Source organism: Oncorhynchus kisutch, linkage group LG1 (assembly GCF_002021735.2).
Source record: "Oncorhynchus kisutch isolate 150728-3 linkage group LG1, Okis_V2, whole genome shotgun sequence".
In the NCBI taxonomy this organism is placed as follows: Eukaryota; Metazoa; Chordata; class Actinopteri; order Salmoniformes; family Salmonidae; genus Oncorhynchus; species Oncorhynchus kisutch.
Window position 1 is genome coordinate 14,893,011 of NC_034174.2, and position 19,734 is coordinate 14,912,744.

Sequence of the window (19,734 nt, forward strand, 5' to 3'; positions counted from 1 at the left end):
ATGAGTCATGGTTTTGTCTCACCAGTGGTGATGGTCAGATTCGCGTTTATCGTTGAAGGAATGAGCGTTACACCGAGGCCTGTACTCTGGAGCGGGATCGATTTGGAGGTGGAGGATCCGTCATGGTCTGGGGCGGTCTGTCACAGCAGCATCGGACTGAGCTTGTTGTCATTGCAGGCAATCTCAACGCTGTGCGTTACAGGGAAGGTGTCCTCCCTCCTCATGTGGTACCCTTCCTGCAGGCTCATCCTGACATGACCCTCCAGCATGAAAATGCCACAAGCCATACTGCTCGTTCTGTGTTTGATTTCCTACAAGACAGGAATGTCAGTGTTCTGCCATGGCCAGCGAAGCCCGGATCTCAATCCCATTGAGCACGTCTGGGACCTGTTGGATCGGACGGTGAGGGCTAGGGCCATTCCCCTCAGAAATGTCCGGGAACTTGCAGGTGCCTTGGTGGAAGAGTGGGGTAACATCTCACAGCAAGAACTGGCAAATCTGGTGCAGTCCATGAGGAGGAGATGCACTGCAGTGCTTAATGCAGCTGGTGGCCACACCAGATACTGACTGTTACTTTTGAGTTTGACCCCCACCTTGTTTAGGGACACATTATTCCATTTCTGTTAGTCACATGTCTGTAGAACCTATTCAGTTTATGTCTCAGTTGTTGAATCTTATGTTCATACAAATATTTACACAGGTTAAGTTTGCTGAAAATAAAACGCAGTTGACAGTGAGAGGACGTCTTTTTTTTTGCTGAGTTTATCACAAACCCCCAAGGTGCCTTATTGCTATTATAAACTGGTTACCAAAGTAATTAGAGCAGTAAAAATAAATGTTTTGTCATACCCGTGGTATACGGTCTGATATACCACGGCTGTCAGCCAATCAGCATTCAGGGCTTGAACCACCCAGATTATAAAGGTATAAAATCTAAACAATTAATCAGCCTGAGAGAATCCTAGGACCTCGGTTACTAGTTTAAAGTCTGTGTAATACAAAAGGAGTAAGAACCCTATGGGCTTCAGTAAGGCTGCGACGATACCAGCATCGCGATACTCATTAGTCTCGTGCAACAAAACCCGAAGCGGATTTAACTTCTTTAAGAAAACAGCCCTAATGATGGAAGCAAACAAAATTATTTTGTCATCCAGAGTCACATTTATTTAAAAGGACCATAGACTTTGACCTGCTTCAGTTTTTCATTTTTCCGTGAAAAGAATATCGCTAATATCGTCCCGGCCCAAGCCTTCAGTGGCACCTACAAAATAATTAGTGCTTGACACGGTTCTGCAAAGATTTATGAAATGAGGGGAAAGAATACTTACTCTGCGTTGAAGCCATTCACATGCAATATTCGCATCTGTTTAACTATCGTGCTCTTCCCAGATTCACCAGCACCTGCAAACAGAGAGAACAGGAAGATGAATCTAAAGACCTTTCAAAAAACACCTCACTTGACAGTGGTCTCTTTAGGGCGATATCAATTCCCTTGAGCTAAATTCTAGGCATGCAAATCACACATTACTTCAGTGTTCAACCAAGTTACAACCTACTACAACTAGGTCCCAGAGTGTTTCCTGGTCAGATAATATGGTGAGGAAGAAATCCTAACCTCTAGTGATGACTGTCCACTAATCACGGAACATGGAATGCTGGGAACATTCGGGGATATTCGGAACAGTCATTCCCCACACATTGAGGAACGGAGAGAACAAACGCTGCTCCTTCGTGCTAACAGCATGCAACATGCTAAATGAAAATGAAAAGCAAACAGACCAGATCCTAACTTGGGCCTGAGCATCTTTTTTTAAATATATATTTTTTTACTTCTCTCCAAGGGAAAAACACACCAATAATGTAGCGAGTTGACTAGGGAGACTTGTCATAAATACCTAGGCCCCTATAAAATCCAAAATGGTAACCAGGTTTCCGGGATCCGATCAAACACATTCTTACTGTGCAGCAACAAAAAAAATGAATTGGAATAAAGATGCAGCTTTATCATGTATTTTTGTTTTGTATGGTGAACATGCTTTTGTTGAATTAATGTATCCAAAGAATGTGAATTATTTTAGTGAATGAAGAATGTTGTTTTTGGATAAGTTAATAGGGACCCTAGTCATTGTCACTTCAGACTAGAATCAATGTCTGTATTGTTATTAGGCCTAATACTGTAAGGTCAAAAACATAGAACGTGATTTCATGTTGTTTGGAATACCAATGAGGATTAAATTGCTCCAAAGATGAGCCTACCAAATCAAGCCAATTAAAGGAAAAGATCAGTAGTTAGTCTAGCCAGCTATCCAAACTTGTTGTAATCATGGCCGAATATGGCATGTGCCCAGAGGTCCTGACCTCCGGAGCCACCATTGATTTTGTTAGTCACTCTCAGTCAGATATCATATTAAGAAACATTTTGTAGAATTGCAGGAAATTTCTCTGTCCCATGGCAAAATGTGTAGAATTGCAGAAAACTTGCTAACTATACAGACATTTTTATCTCAATATCAAATAATTATGTGTAAAAATTAACTACCTTACTGTGATTGTTTTCATTTAAAATGGTCAAAAATAAACAAAAATAGCTTCTTAGCAAAGAGCAATTTCTCAAGCAATTTTGCTAGGACTGTTTGGGAGTGGTTTTAGGGAGGGGGAGAAAAAGAAAATTAGCTGTTATTGGCAGAGAAGTTTGGAACTCTGTTTTTTATCTTTCTTATTTACCCCAAAGCTCAATCCCACCAAAACAGGTTGAAATTTCAGGGAGTCTTTTCAAACAGTAAAAGGGCCATTATCATCATGTTCACAATGTCACAGTATTATTCTAACCTCAGTGTGGAAATATATATAAAACACTAGAAAATCATGTTTTTGACTGCACTGAGCCTTTAAAACTGCAACATGTTATCTATGCTCCATGGCAAAACGTGTAGAATTGCAGGATATGAACTTTAAAACTGCAACATGTTATCTATGCTCCATGGCAAAACGTGTAGAATTGCAGGATATGAACTTTAAAACTACACTCTCTCTCTCTCCACTAGCAAGAGGGGGGCTTCTAAAATGGTTTTCCGTGAGGTGTGTGGGGGGGGGGGTCACCCAACCAAATCTTGCTTAGGGCCTTCTAAATCCTAGAGCCAGCCCTGTGTAATTGGAATAACTCCATTACTATACAATTATAGGGCAATTACTATGAAACAACACACTAATACAATGGTGTTACTTGAGTAATTACAGTGTTATTACATAGGTAGGACTAGGAACAACTTGATTACTCTAGGCCTACTGTCAAATAAATCAGTCCTGGTATTAGCAACGATTATGATTAAAAGCACTCCAAGGAAAACGTAGTCCATGATGATGAAAACTCACATTTCTGAGGACTATAATATATAGGTTACTCTTCCTAAGTCAGGCATATAGACACACATTGTTAGGCTTACATCACAAGCAATAATTCCACTAGTCAGATGGCTTCATATGCAACAATGTTGCAAAATAAGGGTACAAATCCTTTTGGTGTCTTTTCTTGAACAGCTGCTTGAAATGACAGGTGTGCATTGACACACGTGTTGTCAGTGTAAGTCTTTTACAAGAACAAAGTCCTATCGAAAATGACAGCAAAACCACACGTAAACCCCCATTGCAATAAAACAAATGGAAGAGTCTTGGTTCAATAGACTGCCCAGGAAGAACATGGGCCTACATACAATACGGTCATTTCCCACGTCAGACCCTTGTCATCCTCAAATGCCACAATAGGTATATGGCAGGGATACCCACATTAAACATGGCATGAAACACAACCAATGTCAGAAACCTACCTAATAGCAGAAGCCGGTGAGTAGCTCGGTAAATCTGTTTGTCTTTTTGAAGCTGTTTCTCTATCTTTTTGTTAGCTTCCCTCTGTGTCTTCTCCTCGTTACGTTGGTCTTCGGATTTACTATTGCCCAGACAACCCATCTTCCCAAAAACCCAATAAAAAGGTTCGGGGGAGGGGGGATTCATATAATAAATAATTTCTAGATTCCTAGATTGGGCCAAGAGAAAGACACCTTTCTCAAGATGGGTGACATCTGTATTGCCAGTTGCAGACTAAAACCTGCGGAAGATCAAGACCAACCAAGCCGTAGCCTTTATCGCAGTTATTAGTGTTAAATATCTACCGGCTACAATAGATTATTCAGTGAGAACAGAGTGGTGGTGCTAATCACGACACTCAGGCCGCCCTCTCTGACAGTTGATTCCTATAATGTTTTCACTGTAAATCCGCAATATAGTCATCAAGATTCATTTCAGTGTTGAATATTATCCTTCAGCGTTACAATGTACATAAATGATCTCGAGTTGTCGTAGAGCTGAAATCCACACTGAATTCTAGCAAATGTCTCATCTGGAATCCATCATTGGTTTCACTCGTAGAATTCTGACTATTGCCATTCAAAACATTTGCGTATTTCCCTTTTTCTTGTTCAATCCGTCCTCAGCACCCAGCGTGACAGGCAAAGCAAGACACAGAGGGTGGATAAAAACATATTAATAATTCCACTAAAATGACGGCATGTGGATGAGCAGGGTTTCCTTCTTCATCCGAATGTATTTTAAATCCAAGACAAAACGTTTTTGTTGTAACTTTGTCAAATATATCCTGTTTTAGTCAATGATATTAATTTAATTCCCCTCCTCGTCACAGATGTTGGCTGCTTTTGGGGTTTGTCCAGATCAAAAAGGCCCTTCTCTCGGTCTTTTTCTCTACCGCTGTAATTTGTATTTCTCCTCACATCGGTAATCTTTTCTAGGCGAACATTGCCTTCAGTAGGTTTTGTTGTATGCAATGCAATTTCCCCGATTCAGGTATATTTATGAAAATCATTCGTTATTTTCTTGTTTTTCTCGTGGGTAGAGCCCGCTGTTAGTCTAAGCTTTGTATTCCTTTTGAATTCGTATGGTAGCCTAAGCCTGGATATATGTGCATATCGATATATGAACATACCGCGGTAGGCCAATATAACAATTAATCCAACGATGACAGTTATTTTTTCATGTAAAGGCCAGATCTGCTCTTGCATTAATGTGAATAGATTAGTTTCTTTGAAGTATTTATATGCATTTTTGTCCTTTTCTCTGAGAATTGTACATTGAGATAGAAAGCGTTAAAGAGATGGGGTGGGGCAAACAGCTCTCACTGAACCCTGGGAAAGACCAGAGTGTAATCACATGATTGCCCAAAACGTCATGAAGTTGCGATTCCGAAGAGAAAAGGCGCCGTCTTTGAAGAACTGATCGTCCACACAGGGCAAGTGGACTACTGTAGCACAACAGATGCATCGTAACCATTATAACATGGATACACAGAATGTATTAATACTCTATTCAGTCTTGACTTCTTTATTCCCTCTCTAAACCTCTGAATGTTTTAGTGGAAATAAAATTTTAAAAACAAAAGGATTTATAAAGGGGTAGTTTAAAACTGGTTGAAAATTCACTATTCTACAAGCACCAAATAAGTACACCATTTTAACCATTTGTTTTCATTTATTATAATCCATCTTTAAATTAATAATAACCTAATTATAAACCACCCCTTTATAAAGAATGACAGTATATTATTATAAATTTGTTTATGGATTCATTTATGGATTCATAAAAACACATTGCACTTCTTGCCAGATATAGGCTTACTAAATGTACTGCTTTACTGGGTCTTGCCATTCCCAAATGTGACATATCAGCCCAGCCTTAAAAAATACCAGCCTCTATTAGCATGCTTGAAAATAAATGTGCCCACCTTGTGATCAGATTTCCCACTGCATTTAACAACATTTATCTGACCACAGCACAGACTGTATGAGTATGTGGCGTTTAGACACCAGGGGTCTGTTTCTGAATCACAGCAATATACAATCTATGTAAGTTCTCTAAAAAAAATGACTATGTCTATGGTTATTTGATAGTTGCCCAATTATCATTTGTGTAACCTATTGTCATGTGTGTTGTCAATAACAATGAGTGACTAATATCAGAGCTCAAATTCTTCTGTTAGTGTTGTTGAACTTATTTTGTGAACTAGGACGTCCTTCAGCTCATATGGTCGAATGAGTATCCCACTGTTTTGTGTAAATAAAAAAATGTAGGCCGGTATATTTCCTTCAACCATCATACAGGCCGGTATATTTCCTTCAACCATCATACAGGCAGGTATATTTCCTTCAACCATCATACAGGCCGGTATATTTCCTTCAACCATCATACAGGCCGGTATATTTCCTTCAACCATCATACAGGCCGGTATATTTCTTTCAACCATCCCATCATCGTCACTATTTCACCATGGTGTGAGTAGTTCATCTCCAAAGGCCTAAAAGATGTCAACCTTCAAATCTACAGGTAACTGCCAAAAATAAAGGAAACACCAACATAAAGTGTCTTTATAGGGCTTTGAGTCACCACAAGTCAGAACAGCTTCAATGCACATTGGCATAGATTCTACGAGTTTCTGGAACTTTATTGGAGGGATGTGGACACCATACTTCCATGAAAAATGACATAATTTGGTGTTTCGTTGATGGTGGTGGACAACGCTGTCTCATGCGCCTCTCCAGAATCTCCCAAAAGTGTTCAATTGGGTCGAGACCTGGTGACTGAGCATGGGATGTTAACTGCTTAATTATCTCATGAACCACACCTTTATGGAAGCCCGTGTTTTCAATAGAATTTGTATCCCTCATTTACTTAAGCTTTTCCATTACATTACAGGTACCTGTACATCATGATGAGGCTCTGAAAGATGCTTACATTTCAGGAGGAAACCCTTTTCAACATTTGCAACAGAATTGTGCAAATAGCAGATACATTTTCATCCACCAAAAAGTTGGATATGTGTCCTATACATACAAGGTTAAATGTGAAAATGTGATTATTTGATTCCACTTCGCATTAAGAAGCATAAAACCCATATACTTACATTGTAAACTGTTACAATGTGTACCTACACTATAATTACACATGTAACTGCATAGGTTTACGGCCACTTCATGCATGAAATATGACCACTGAAAGAGAACAAGGAGTTCACAAAAGGCAGCTTCCGTGGCTAAGGTGTAGTTCAAATGTTTTACTATAGAGCATTGCTGTGTGGAATCCCTGTGTGTCTGCCTTGATCCCCCTGTTCCTTTAATGGACGTTTACCTCATAATACAGGGCAATTCTCTGTATTGTGTATGTACACATTATTTGTGTTCAGGGTGACCGTAACAACAATAAGAAAATGTCTAAGCACTTCAACCTGTGCCCAATTATTTCGCAGCAAAACTAATAAGATAGTTACATATGATTAACTGATAATGAAAATTCCAAACTGAGGTGAAAAGTACGGTAATATTTTTTAAATTTTTTTAAATAGATGAGCAAAAAATATTCTGTATTCTACATTCAAATGCAATGCCCAACTCTTGCCAGTACGGGGCAGAATTTAGTTACAGTTGTATCATACCTTAGGCTTCTCAGCAATCACACTGGATTGTAGGATTTGAGCAGTGGCGATTTTAGCATGTAAATCTTGATGGAGCAAACTCAACAAAAACAATTATATGCATGCCAGCAAAGCCACTACACAAGACAGCAAAACAATACATTAATTGCACTATAACAGTAACAAACGGTGCCCACAAACTGTTAGAGCCTACATAAAGCTGTCCCAACAGCAGAGCTTTCTTTTCAGCACCATGGAGTGAATGCTTACCACTTCTACACCTGGCTATCAGCGGAGCCTTGTCTGGCAGTGAAACAGTTCATTCAGCCTCATTTACTGCCTTTTTTAAAAACATAGCTGATATGGCTGACTTGCTTGAACAAATGTGGTTTCTACTGACAATTGAGATGTACAAACTATGGCATAAGGGAACGGTGAGCAGATAAGAGGCAATCCGTCATTTAGATTGAGACATTAATGAGTGAGCTAAGACGGACTTAGTGAATATAACTATTTGTTCAGCACTTCTGAAATGTACAGCGACAGAATTCAGAACATTGGCCGTTCTTACAGTATTCTCCCTGTACACCAAGTTAGAACAGTAGGATAAATAAAGGGGGCACATAAGCAGGCATTGAAATCTCTTGCAAAACTCGATAACAATTCTCTAAAACAGGCTATAGCCTACATGTGGACCACCAAGTCAGAACAGTAGGTTAAGTTATGAGGGGGAACGGGACCAAATTAATAGGGTGAGGCACATGGGCTACTAACAGCTTACATTTATTTTGTTATTTAACGTTTATTTAACTAGGCATACACTTAGTATTACTTTCTTAGCTACAGTATACGTATCTCCCTGGCATATTACATCATTTGAGGCAGAATACAATAAATTTTTGGACTCACCTTGTTGTGCTGTGCTCACTTGAACAGGAAGGTGGCATGGTGGTCCTTCTTGTGGGCAAATTTTGTCACCATTCTCTGGATTTATGGTGCTTTCAAGACAACTGGGATATCGGGAAAAAACAAGTTTGAATCATGACGTAACTTCCCGACTTGGAATTCAGATTTGGATGACCGTTCACAACGTATTTTCTCAGTCGGCGCTCACCCCCCCCAAGAGTTCCCAGTTGTCTTGAAATCACTTAAGTCTGAGATTTTCCAATTCCAATTATTTTGAAAGCAGCGGAAGTCATGCTGGATGGGCACTTCTAATGTAAATCTATGACAGCACCCAAGGGGCTTGAACTTTATAGCTCTCCCTGTAGATTCTGCAGTGACGTAGTGTCCCTATGAGTGACAGAACACTGAGCCAATTACAGCGTAACTAGAGAACATTACCACCCCTACCCTCTGTATTTTGATTTATTTATTTAACTAGGCAAGTCAGTTAAGAAAAAAGTCTTATTTACAATGACGGCCTAACCCGGATGACGCTGGGCCAGTTGTGTGCCACCTATGGGACTCCCAATCACAGCTGGATGTGATACAGCCTGTAATCGAACCAGGATCTGTATTGACACCTCTAGCACTGAGATGCAGTGCCTTAGATCACTGCGCCACTCGGGAGCCCCTGAGCACTCTAAAAATGAGGGGTTCAACAAGGGTTCTTCTAAGATCCTCAAAGTTCTTTGAAGAACCTTTGTCACGTTCGTTATAAGGATCGGACCAAGGCGCTGCGTGGTATGTGTACATTCTTATTTATTAAAAGAATGAACACTGAACAAACTAACAAAATGAAACATGAAGCTATACAAACGAGTACTGACAAGCAACTACACATAGACAAGATCCCACAAACACCAAAGGGAAAAAGGCTACCTAAATATCATCCCCAATCAGAGACAACGATAAACAGCTGCCTCTGATTGGGAACCATATCAGGCCACCATAGACATACAAATCACCTAGACCTACAAAAACTCTAGATATACCAAAAAAACCTAGACAATACAAAAACTAGCATACCCACCCTAATCACAGAGATATCTAAGGTCAGAGCGTGACAACCTTAGGGTTCTTGGCACTGAAAATGGCCCCCAAAAAGGTTCTTCCAAGAACCCCATAGGAGGTGGTTCATCGAGGAACCTCCTTAGTTAGTGGGGGTTCTTGCAGAAACCTAACTGCCCAACTGAAACATTTGAATTTGAAAGGATAGCACTTAAGTGAAAATGTAAAGATCTCCTCAATTTAAGGTAAGGTTTGTCCCTTGTATGATCTAAATTGATATGGTTTGATGATAATACCATGCCAATTGTGGTATGTTATGCAGATCACATGTACCATTCTCCTCCCTTACCTCTTCAATGAAAATCCCATAGTCCTCTACATTATGGACAAACTATGTGTATGAAAACCATTATCAAAAGTTTGTTTCATGAACATTTACCACAAAAACCAAGGTATGAATACTGTTGTGTGCATGTTTTGTTAATCATCTGTATAAGTACTATTTTTTTGAATTCACAGACTTTACCCTCCCTACACCTCGGATGAATTTAACAGGAAACCTGTTCGATCACCATGCACTGCAACATTTTTCTGTTTATGGATATGGAGAACATCAACACGCCAGACGATATATCCATTGGACTTGGGGTTTACCTCATATTTGGCTTTTTTAAAATTCTGCTTTCCCACTAAAATCATAATAAACACTGACAACTAAAATATTCTGTTATTGTTATGCATATTTTTATTAGTAATAAGAGGGGGGGGGGGGTTCAAAAATTAATCCCAAAAGGTTATTTGAGGATCCATTAAAAGGGGTTCTTTGAAGAACTTATAGGGGTTCCCCCACAGTTTCAATTTGAAGAACCCCTAAAGGATACTGGAAACGTTTCTTTTTGAGTCCACCACCACAGAAAGCACTGAGCTAGGCTGAAACACCTGCATTTTGGAGCTGCCATACTCAAAGCAAAAAAGACACCATGTTTGTATGCGGCTTTATTAACTCAATTATTATTATTTTTTTTACATTGCTTTCTAACTGATATGGGACATGTATTAATGCCAAAATAACATGCAAAACAGGCAAGAATAAATACACATATATATATATATATATATATACACACACACACACACACACACATATACAGTGGGGAGAACAAGTATTTGATAACCTGCAAAATCTGCAGTGTTTCCTACTTACAAAGCATGTAGAGGTCTGTAATTTTTATCATAGGTACACTTCAACTGTGAGAGACAGAATCTAAAACAAAATTCCAGAAAATCACATTGTATGATTTTTAAGTAATTAATTAGCATTTTATTGCATGACATAAGTACGTTTCCTGTAGTTCTTGACCAGGTTTGCACACACTGCAGCAGGGATTTTGTCCCACTCCTCCATACAGACCTTCTCCAGATCCTTCAGGTTTCGGGGCTGTCGCTGGGCAATACGGACTTTCAGCTCCCTCCAAAGATGTTCTATTGGGTTCAGGTCTGGAGATGGGCTAGGCCACTCCAAGACCTTGAGATGCTTCTTACGGAGCCACTCCTTAGTTGCCCTGGCTGTGTGTTTCGGGTCGTTGTCATGCTGGAAGACCCAGCCACGACCCATCTTCAATGCTCTTACTGAGGGAAGGAGGTTGTTGGCCAAGATCTCGCGATACATGGCCCCATCCATCCTCCGCTCAATATGGTGCAGTCGTCCTGTCCCCTTTGCAGAAAAGCATCCCCAAAGAATGATGTTTCCACCTCCATGCTTCATGGTTGGGATGGTGTTCTTGGGGTTGTACTCATCCTTCTTCTTCCTCCAAACCCTGCAAGTGGAGTTTAGACCAAAAAGCTCAATTTTTGTCTCATCAGACCACATGACCTTCTCCCATTCTTCCTCTGGATCATCCAGATGGTCATTGGCAAACTTCAGATGGGCCTGGACAAGCGCTGGCTTGAGCAGGGGGACCTTGCGTGCGCTGCAGGATTTTAATCCATGACGGCGTAGTGTGTTACTAATGGTTTTCTTTGAGACTGTGGTCCCAGCTCTCTTCAGGTCATTGACCAGGTCCTGCCGTGTAGTTCTGGGCTGATCCCTCACCTTCCTCATGATCATTGATGCCCCACGAGGTGAGATCTTGCATGGAGCCCCAGACCGAGGGTGATTGACCGTCATCTTGAACTTCTTCCATTTTCTAATAATTGCGCCAACAGTTGTCTTCTCACAAAGCTGCTTGCCTATTGTCCTGTAGCCCATTCCAGCCTTGTGCAGGTCTACAATTTATCCCTGATGTCCTTACACAGCTTTCTGGTCTTGGCCATTGTGGAGAGGTTGGAGTCTGTTTGAATGAGTGTGTGGACAGGTGTCTTTTATACATGTAACGAGTTCAAACAGGTGCAGTTAATACAGGTAATGAATGGAGAACCTGAGGGCTTCTTAAAGAAAAACTAACAGGTCTGTGAGAGCCGGAATTCTTACTGGTTGGTAGGTGATCAAATACTTATGTCATGCAATAAAATGCAAATGAATTACTTTAAAAAAATACAATGTGATTTTCTGGATTTTTGTTTTAGATTCCGTCTCTCACAGTTGAAGTGTGTGTATATATATATATATATATATATATATATATATATATATATATATTATTTATTTTTTAGCCTAACAGGTGGGGCTCAAAATAGGCGGGGCTCTGCCCTACCTGCCCTGAATGACATGTCGCCACCGGATTTGAGTTTCGAAACAATTAATCTGGCTAAGAAGATGTAATAAAATTAAACAAGGTAGCTCCTTTTTTGTTTTCTACAAATTAGCATTTTAGCACAATCATACCTCTACTTTGTTCTGCTTTTTCTAAAAACAACATTTCAAACTCCAACAAGAGGTCCCCTAAGGACACAGAAGATAGCCTTAGCTAACAGGGTGGAGATCATCAGCAGAACAACGAAGAGAAGCAATAATTAAGATAATAACTAACTAACTCACACCTGATTGTTCATAAGCAAACGTAGGTTCTCATTCTGCTCATGTCCAGTCTGTTCTTAAACCTGCAGCCCCGCATGACTGGTGTATTTTGGTCACAGAGCCCACACAGTTCTTCCACTTGTGTCTGCAGACTGCCCTCCTTTCCTTGTGTAACATAGAAAGAAGGGGCAGCTTCTATAAAAGGCAAAGGAGCTAAGGGTCTCCTTGTGATACAGTCTATAACTATAGGTTGTATCAAGGTCTTACTTTGCTAACACTTTTGATTCAAAACATTTTTTAAATAAAACCTGTTCTCCTTCACTTGAGCAAATCAAAACAACACCTTCCACAAGAACTGGCATAAGCAGTTACAAGCAGCCATAAGCAGTTATTACTTGTCCTTATGGATAATTTTCTGCATATGTGTGTGTGTGTGTGTGTGTGTGTGTGTGTGTGTGTGTGTGTGTGTGTGTGTGTGTGTGTGTGTGTGTGTGTGTGTGTGTAAATTAATCTTGTTTTGGTCTCTTTTCTCAAAAAGCAAGCATGTGAGAATCTGCCTGTTCTCATATACCCCCAAGGCAGCATTAGCCTCTGAAAGCTATGATAGCATGTCGTTTCTTAATTCACTCACTAAATAAACTGTAGGCTACAATAAGTCTTGTGTTTGTAATAACAAGCGGTGAATAGGGCTGTATGTACTGCTATTGCATATTTACACTTACAACAAACAGTCCCTCAAAAATAACGTGTTGTTTGGACATCAATAAGCATCACCCACAATGGTGTAGAGAAGGCAGCTGAGATTTCAGTGTAGATAGCCAGTTCGATATCAGAGGGAACTACAACGTAGTTAGATTTATCAAGTGCAGGGCCTAGCCTATATATGGTAACTATATCCAATTTCAGTGTGAATATTCTGCTGAATAAAAACACAGAACAAGCTTATTAGCAGTCATAGCAGATTAGTTAGGTTACTTGTCCAGTTAGCAAATGATCACAAAGCTGAGATCCTTATGGACATATGGCCAAATATACAGTGCAGAGCACAACACTTTAAATTAGGTCGTTTAACAGTTCAATTAACTTACCCAATAGCAGAAGCCTGTGGGTTTGTTTGTACTCCCTCTTCTCTGCTTTCAGACTCTTGTCTATGTTCCGACTTCTCTTTATCTCTGCTTTGATGCGTGCTTTCTCCTCCACTCTGCGTTGATCCCGAAGCTCCAGGTCGGAAGAATTATCCTGCTGCCCAGGCTCGCCATCTAGCCCAGCATTAGCACCCGTTCGCCCGCTGTAGGTTATCGATGAGTGCGGTCCTATAATCCTAGATCTAAAACTATGGCACATCCCCATAACGAGCCGCCAGGTTATAATTCAATTAGCTAACACTGACTGAGCGTGGAAACACCATTATAACAGTCTCGCTGTTTATTTTCACATCCCGTTAGCGGACATGGGGTCCGTGCAAGGACCAAGGTGTCCCCTTCTCGCACTTGAATGTTTTTTCTGAAAACGTAAAAACCACTCACAGTATCTGACGAATATGAAACTGAACGACGCACAGTTTCAGTGCTTCTAGTGTGATATATTTAAGTAGATAGCTTGTTGGTTTGCCCTATTTTGATATCGAAGTGCTTCCTCATCCTGTTACCATTTTTAGGAGCAACAGGGGGAGGCAGAGGAAAAGCCACGCTTTTGAGTCACATGATTTGCGTCATTCATAGCCTGCCTTAGCACACCTGATTCAATCTCAAATCAATCACTCTCACAGAATATACATACTGTACTCTCACAGAATATACATACTGTAGGTCGGGTTATAGCTTCAAGGCTCTTTTCGGTGTCAGAGTACTTTCTGTCAATCACCGTATTCTTATCGGCAGACTCAATAGCCTTGGTTTCTCAAATGACTGCTTCGCCTGGTTCACCAACTACTTCTCTGAGTTCAGTGTGTCAAATCGGAGGGCCTGTTGTCCGGACCTCTGGCAGCCTCTATGGGGTACCACAGGGTTCAATTCTCGGGCTGACTCTTCTCTCTGTATATATCAATGATGTCGCTCTTGCTGCTGGTGATTCTCTGATCCACCTCTACTCAGACGACACCATTCTGTATACATCTGGCCCTTCTTTGGACACTGTGTTAACTAACCTCCAAATGAGCTGCAATGCCATACAACACACCTCCCGTGGCCTCTAACTACTCTTAAACGCTAGTAAAACCAAATACTAGCATCACTACTCTGGACGGTTCTGACCTAGAATATGTGGACAACTACAAATAGAGTAAACTCTCCTTCCAGACTCATATTAAACATCTCCAATCCAAAATCAAATGTAGAATCAGCTTTCTATTTTGCAACAAAGCCTCCTTCACTCACGCCGCCAAACTTACCCTGTAAAACTGACTATCCTACCGATCCTCGACTTCGGCGATGTCATCTACATAATAGCTTCCAACAGTCTACTCAGCAAACTGGATGCAGTCTATCACAGTGCCATCCGTTTTGTTACCAAAGTCCCTTACACCACCCACCACTGCGACCTGTACGCTCTAGTCGGCTGGCCCTCGCTACATATTCTTCGCCAGACCCACTGGTTCCAGGTCATCTATAAGTCTTTGCTAGGTAGGGCCTCCCGGGTGGCGCAGTGGTCCAAGGCATTGCAGTGCTAGCTGTGCCACCAGAGACTCTGGGTTTGAGCCCAGGCTCTGCTGCAGTCGTCCGCGACCGGGAGGTCAATGGGGTGACGCACAATTGGCCGAGCATCGTCCGGGTTAGGGAGGGCTTGGCCAGCAGGGATATCTTTGTCTCATCACCCACTAGCAACTCCTGTGGTGGGCCGTGCACAGTGCACGCTGACCAGGTCACCAGGTACGGTGTTTCCTCTGACACATTGGTGTGGCTTCCGGGCTGAATGTGCGTTGTGTCAAAAAGCAGTGCGGCTAGGTTGGGTTGTGCTTCAGAGGACGCATGGCTCTCGACCTTTGCCTCTCCTGAGTCCGTACGGGAGTTGCAGCAATGAGACAAGACTGTAACTACCACCAATTGGATACCACAAATAAAAAAGGGGGGAAAATAAAGAACAAGTCTATAGCTCTGCCTCACTGGTCACAATAACAGCACGTGCTGGAGCACATTGCCTTTTCTTTTTTCTATTGTGTTATTGACTGTTATTGACTTGTTTATTCCATGTGTAACTCTGTGCTGTTGTTTGTGTCACACTGCTTCATCTTGGCCAGGCCGCAGTTCTAAATGAGAACTTGTTCTCAACTAGCTTACCTGGTTAAATAAAGGTTAAATATATATATATTTATATATTTATATATATTTATATATATATTTATATATTTTTAAATATATTTTTTTTAAATACCCAAAGCCTCCTTTGGCCGCCTTTCCTTCCAGTTCTCTGCTGCCAGTGACTGGAACGAATTGCAAAAATCGCTGAAGATGGAGACTTATATTTCCCTCACTAACTTTAAACATCAGCTATCTGAGCAGCTAACCGATCGCTGTAGCTGTACATAGTCCATCTGTAAATAGCCCACCCAATCTACCTACCTCATCCCCATTTTGTTTTTATTTACTTTTCTGCTCTTTTGCACACCAGTATCTCTACTTGCACATCATCATCTGCTCATCTATCACTCCAGTTTTAATTTGCTAAATTGTAATTACTTTGCTACTATGGCCTATTTATTGCCTTACCTCCTCACGCCATTTGCACACACTGTATATAGACTTTCTTTTTTCTATTGTGTTATTGACTGTACGCTTGTTTATTCCATGTGTAACTCTGTGTTGTTGTTTGTGTCACACTGCTTTGCTTTATCTTGGCCAGGTCGCAATTGTAAATGAGAACTTGTTCTCAACTAGCTTACCTGGTTAAGGTAAGCTGGTTTTAAATAGGCAAAATAAAACTGATAGACCGCAATTGTGTTTATCTGAAAATGTCAATATCTTACTTTGAAAAGGGGAAAAAAACGGTAAAAACTCACAAATATGGATATTAAAAGCGAATTTTGTGCATTTTCTAAATAAAAAATCATTGGACATAGCAGTTTTTGCCATGTTCCCGGAGGTTATTCATCAACTTCTACGAGAAATATAAGCCATAAAATAATACAATATTTTTAAAAATTCTTCATTATTTTATAGTCCTAGTTAAATTCTCTCTCATAACTTTTTTACATGATTATTGTATTTATTATTATTTTATTTAAGATTTACTGTGTGTCCCTGATATCACTTTCCACCCTGTTAGTTTGTTGTAAATTTTCCATTTAAGAAAACAACCCTTTCCTACAATGACACCACATTCAGGAAGTGTCATAATTTATTTGATGGGAAAACAACGGTGCAAAGATAAATAAATATAAACACTCAGTTATATCTATTTTACCATTGTTTCATGTTGTTAGTCTGTATTTCCCACTCATTTAGACCTTGTTAGGCTAAATTATATATACAAAAAAAATCGAAATGTTAAACTATGTTTGATAGAGAAGTTAAAATCCTGTTCAAGTGTTTACCATTATTCTAGCTCAATCTTGGTCACTCACGGAGTTATGGCTAATTTAACCTCCAAATGTCCACTTTGTTAGGTTCCACCCTGTTAAGACATTTTTTCTGAAGGAATATACATATTATTTTTTTTATATTTTCCCCTTTAAAATTAAGAGGTCCAAAAGGCACTGCTGTGTATGTGTTATAGATTTTTCAGATTGGACCAAAAAAATCGGATTATGGATGTTTGTGATTGACTAGAATTCATCCCGTGGAGGAACCTCTCTAAAATTGCCAATAGATGGCAGCAAATTCTAACTAGTTTGGTACAGCCGGAGACGGCTTCATAATGTTTTGTATTTACTCCAACCTTAATATATACTCAAATTAAGGACATTCGTTAGATGGATAATTCCATATAATTATTTCCACATAAATAGTTTAACTTTATTTTAAACTCATTTCTCCCACATTTTTCACCATCGGTGGTTCTCGAAACTGCGACTTCCTCAAACTTTGAAAAGTCGCACCTCCCCTTTTCAGTTGCTGTACAAAAGCTAAGAAAACGGAAGGCATCCGAAAGTTAGACGTCGTTGCTTCATGAAATGGCTGGGAAAATAAAGAAGTTTTACGACTTTTCAGCTAAATTGCTGTCTGGAGATTTGCTACATTTCTCCTCCCTAAAGGATAAAGTTGTGCTTATTGAAAATGTGGCGTCACTCTGAGGAACAACAACCAGGGACTACACTCAGATGAACGAGCTCCATTCGCAGTATTCTGAAAAGGGGCTCGTGGTTCTTGGGGTGCCCTGCAACCAGTTTGGCCATCAGGTAGGCATTCACTTATTTTTCTATATGAATTTCAATATTGCAGATTATTCAGTCTTATATTTGAAATGTGGTGGTCAAGTAGTGATCAACTCTCAGACTGCGAGCCCAAATGTAGTTTTGTCGCAGTTGTTGCAACATTGTAGATTGGTAATAACAACAATATTGTTAAACTCTTGTCTTTATAATACTTTTGGGACTCATCATTGAAACATTCTTAGTCCCCCCCTCCCCCATGTTGTTAACATGCTTAAATTAAGATAATTTCTGAAACAGATTTATTGTTTATTGATTCTGATTCTGTATAAACAGGAGAATTGTAAGAATGATGAGATCCTGAGGTCCCTGAAGTATATCCGTCCAGGAAATGGCTTTGAGCCCAAATTTCCACTTTTTGAGAAGATGGATGTGAATGGGAAGGATGCCCACCCCTTGTTTGTGTATCTCAAGGATAAATTGCCATTCCCCTCCGATGACTCCATGGCCCTCATGAGCGACCCCAAGTTCATCATGTGGAGCCCTGTCTGTAGGAATGACATCTCCTGGAACTTTGAAAAGTTCCTGGTCAGTCCTGATGGAGATCCTTACAAGCGCTACAGCAGAAGGTTCCCGACCAGTGACATTGAGGCAGATATTAAGGAGCTACTCAATGTGAAATAAACCGTCCAGGCAGAGCTCTCATAGGGGTACAGTGGTGGTGGTGGTGATAAGGATGTAGAGGGCCACAGGGACATCACAGAATGTCTTCACTCTCCTGTTAATCAGCAGTCACACATTTTCTTCATCACAATCACAATATCCCTTCACCAGTACCAATGGCTTTTGCTACTAGCCTCTGTAGGAATACGCCTGCTGCATTTGTTTCAATTGGCTTTGCTCTCCTGTGCAAGATACTCTAGTTTTTTTTGACTCTTTACTGAATGAAGACATTCCTTAAAACCTTTGTTGTGAGGGGAGTTTCTGATAAAGCTGTAAAGTCCTGAATCTAACAGTAGTGTATTACTCATGTATAGCAAAGACCAGTCAGTGGAGAAATAAATGTAATAAAAACATGTTTTTATTGGTTTTCATTTCCTTTAACTTTATGTAATTCTACATTTGAGGAGTAATAACAGTCACTTGAGGAGTGATAACAGGTTGATGGTTGATATTAACATACAATCAAAGTTTTTACAACAGAGTAATGTTTTATAGATTGTTACAATCAAATAATTTTAATATTGGTTATAAATACTATAAATTGAATTTATGGTGTATAAAAAACAGAAACTACAGTAACTTGAACCAATGAAATATGACAGCCTAGATGTCTCTTTACAAAATAAAGTAGAGGGATACATAAAAAACTGCAAGTTTGCTGCTGAATAATGCACTTCTCTGATTGTTCTATGTACTGTAAAGTGAGCCCAGATTTAATCCTAATTTCAGACAGGTTTGTCTTGAAAATCTTTCCTGAGGAGTTATCAACAGAAACCTATGTCACGATGCTCTGTGTACAGATAACTGGCTGAATGAGGGCCTTGTCATTGAGTACAGAAGTCATTGTAATAAACAGAAAGATCATACTCCCTTTCCATCTGCAACACAATCTCTAACATGCAGTGGTCCTCTGACCTGGACACATCTCCATTGCTGCTGCTTCTGTCCTCTACTAGGCTGTCTGAACTGTGTTCCTCTGGTGATAGAAACTCCTTGTCTATGTCCTGATTCCCACACACACGGGCAGCTCATTCTCAAACTCCAGTTTAGCCACTAGATCCTCCAGAGTCTGGATATCTGAAGTCCCTTTGCAGGGGACACAATGCAAGCTTTGAGTGGTTGGTGTTTGCCATCTCCTTTATGTGATAGCTTTGTGTCTTTAAACGAGTACAAGGGCTGACCTTAAACATTCATTTTGTTTAACATTGCGTGTGAACATCACAAATTTCGTTTTAACACTAATCTTTAATTAGTTGGTGTTTTAATACTAACCTAAAACTTCAAGTAGTTCTTTAGGGAATGGAGCCTCGGATTTGCTTGACAGTG

General features: G+C 40.1%; 2 pseudogenes across 1 annotated transcript; one reads left to right on the forward strand and one right to left on the reverse strand.

Annotated features, from left to right (window-relative positions):
- LOC109898982 (guanine nucleotide-binding protein G(s) subunit alpha-like) overlaps window positions 1-14,045 on the reverse strand; it is a 48,270-nt pseudogene extending 34,225 nt beyond the window's left edge.
- Window positions 14,046-17,202: 3,157 nt separating this feature from the next.
- LOC109898959 (glutathione peroxidase 2-like) lies at window positions 17,203-18,777 on the forward strand (annotated as a pseudogene). Its single transcript, XR_004211621.1, has 2 exons — window positions 17,203-17,712; window positions 18,022-18,777. The product of XR_004211621.1 is annotated as a glutathione peroxidase 2-like (transcript).
- The last annotated feature ends 957 nt before the right edge of the window (window positions 18,778-19,734 follow it).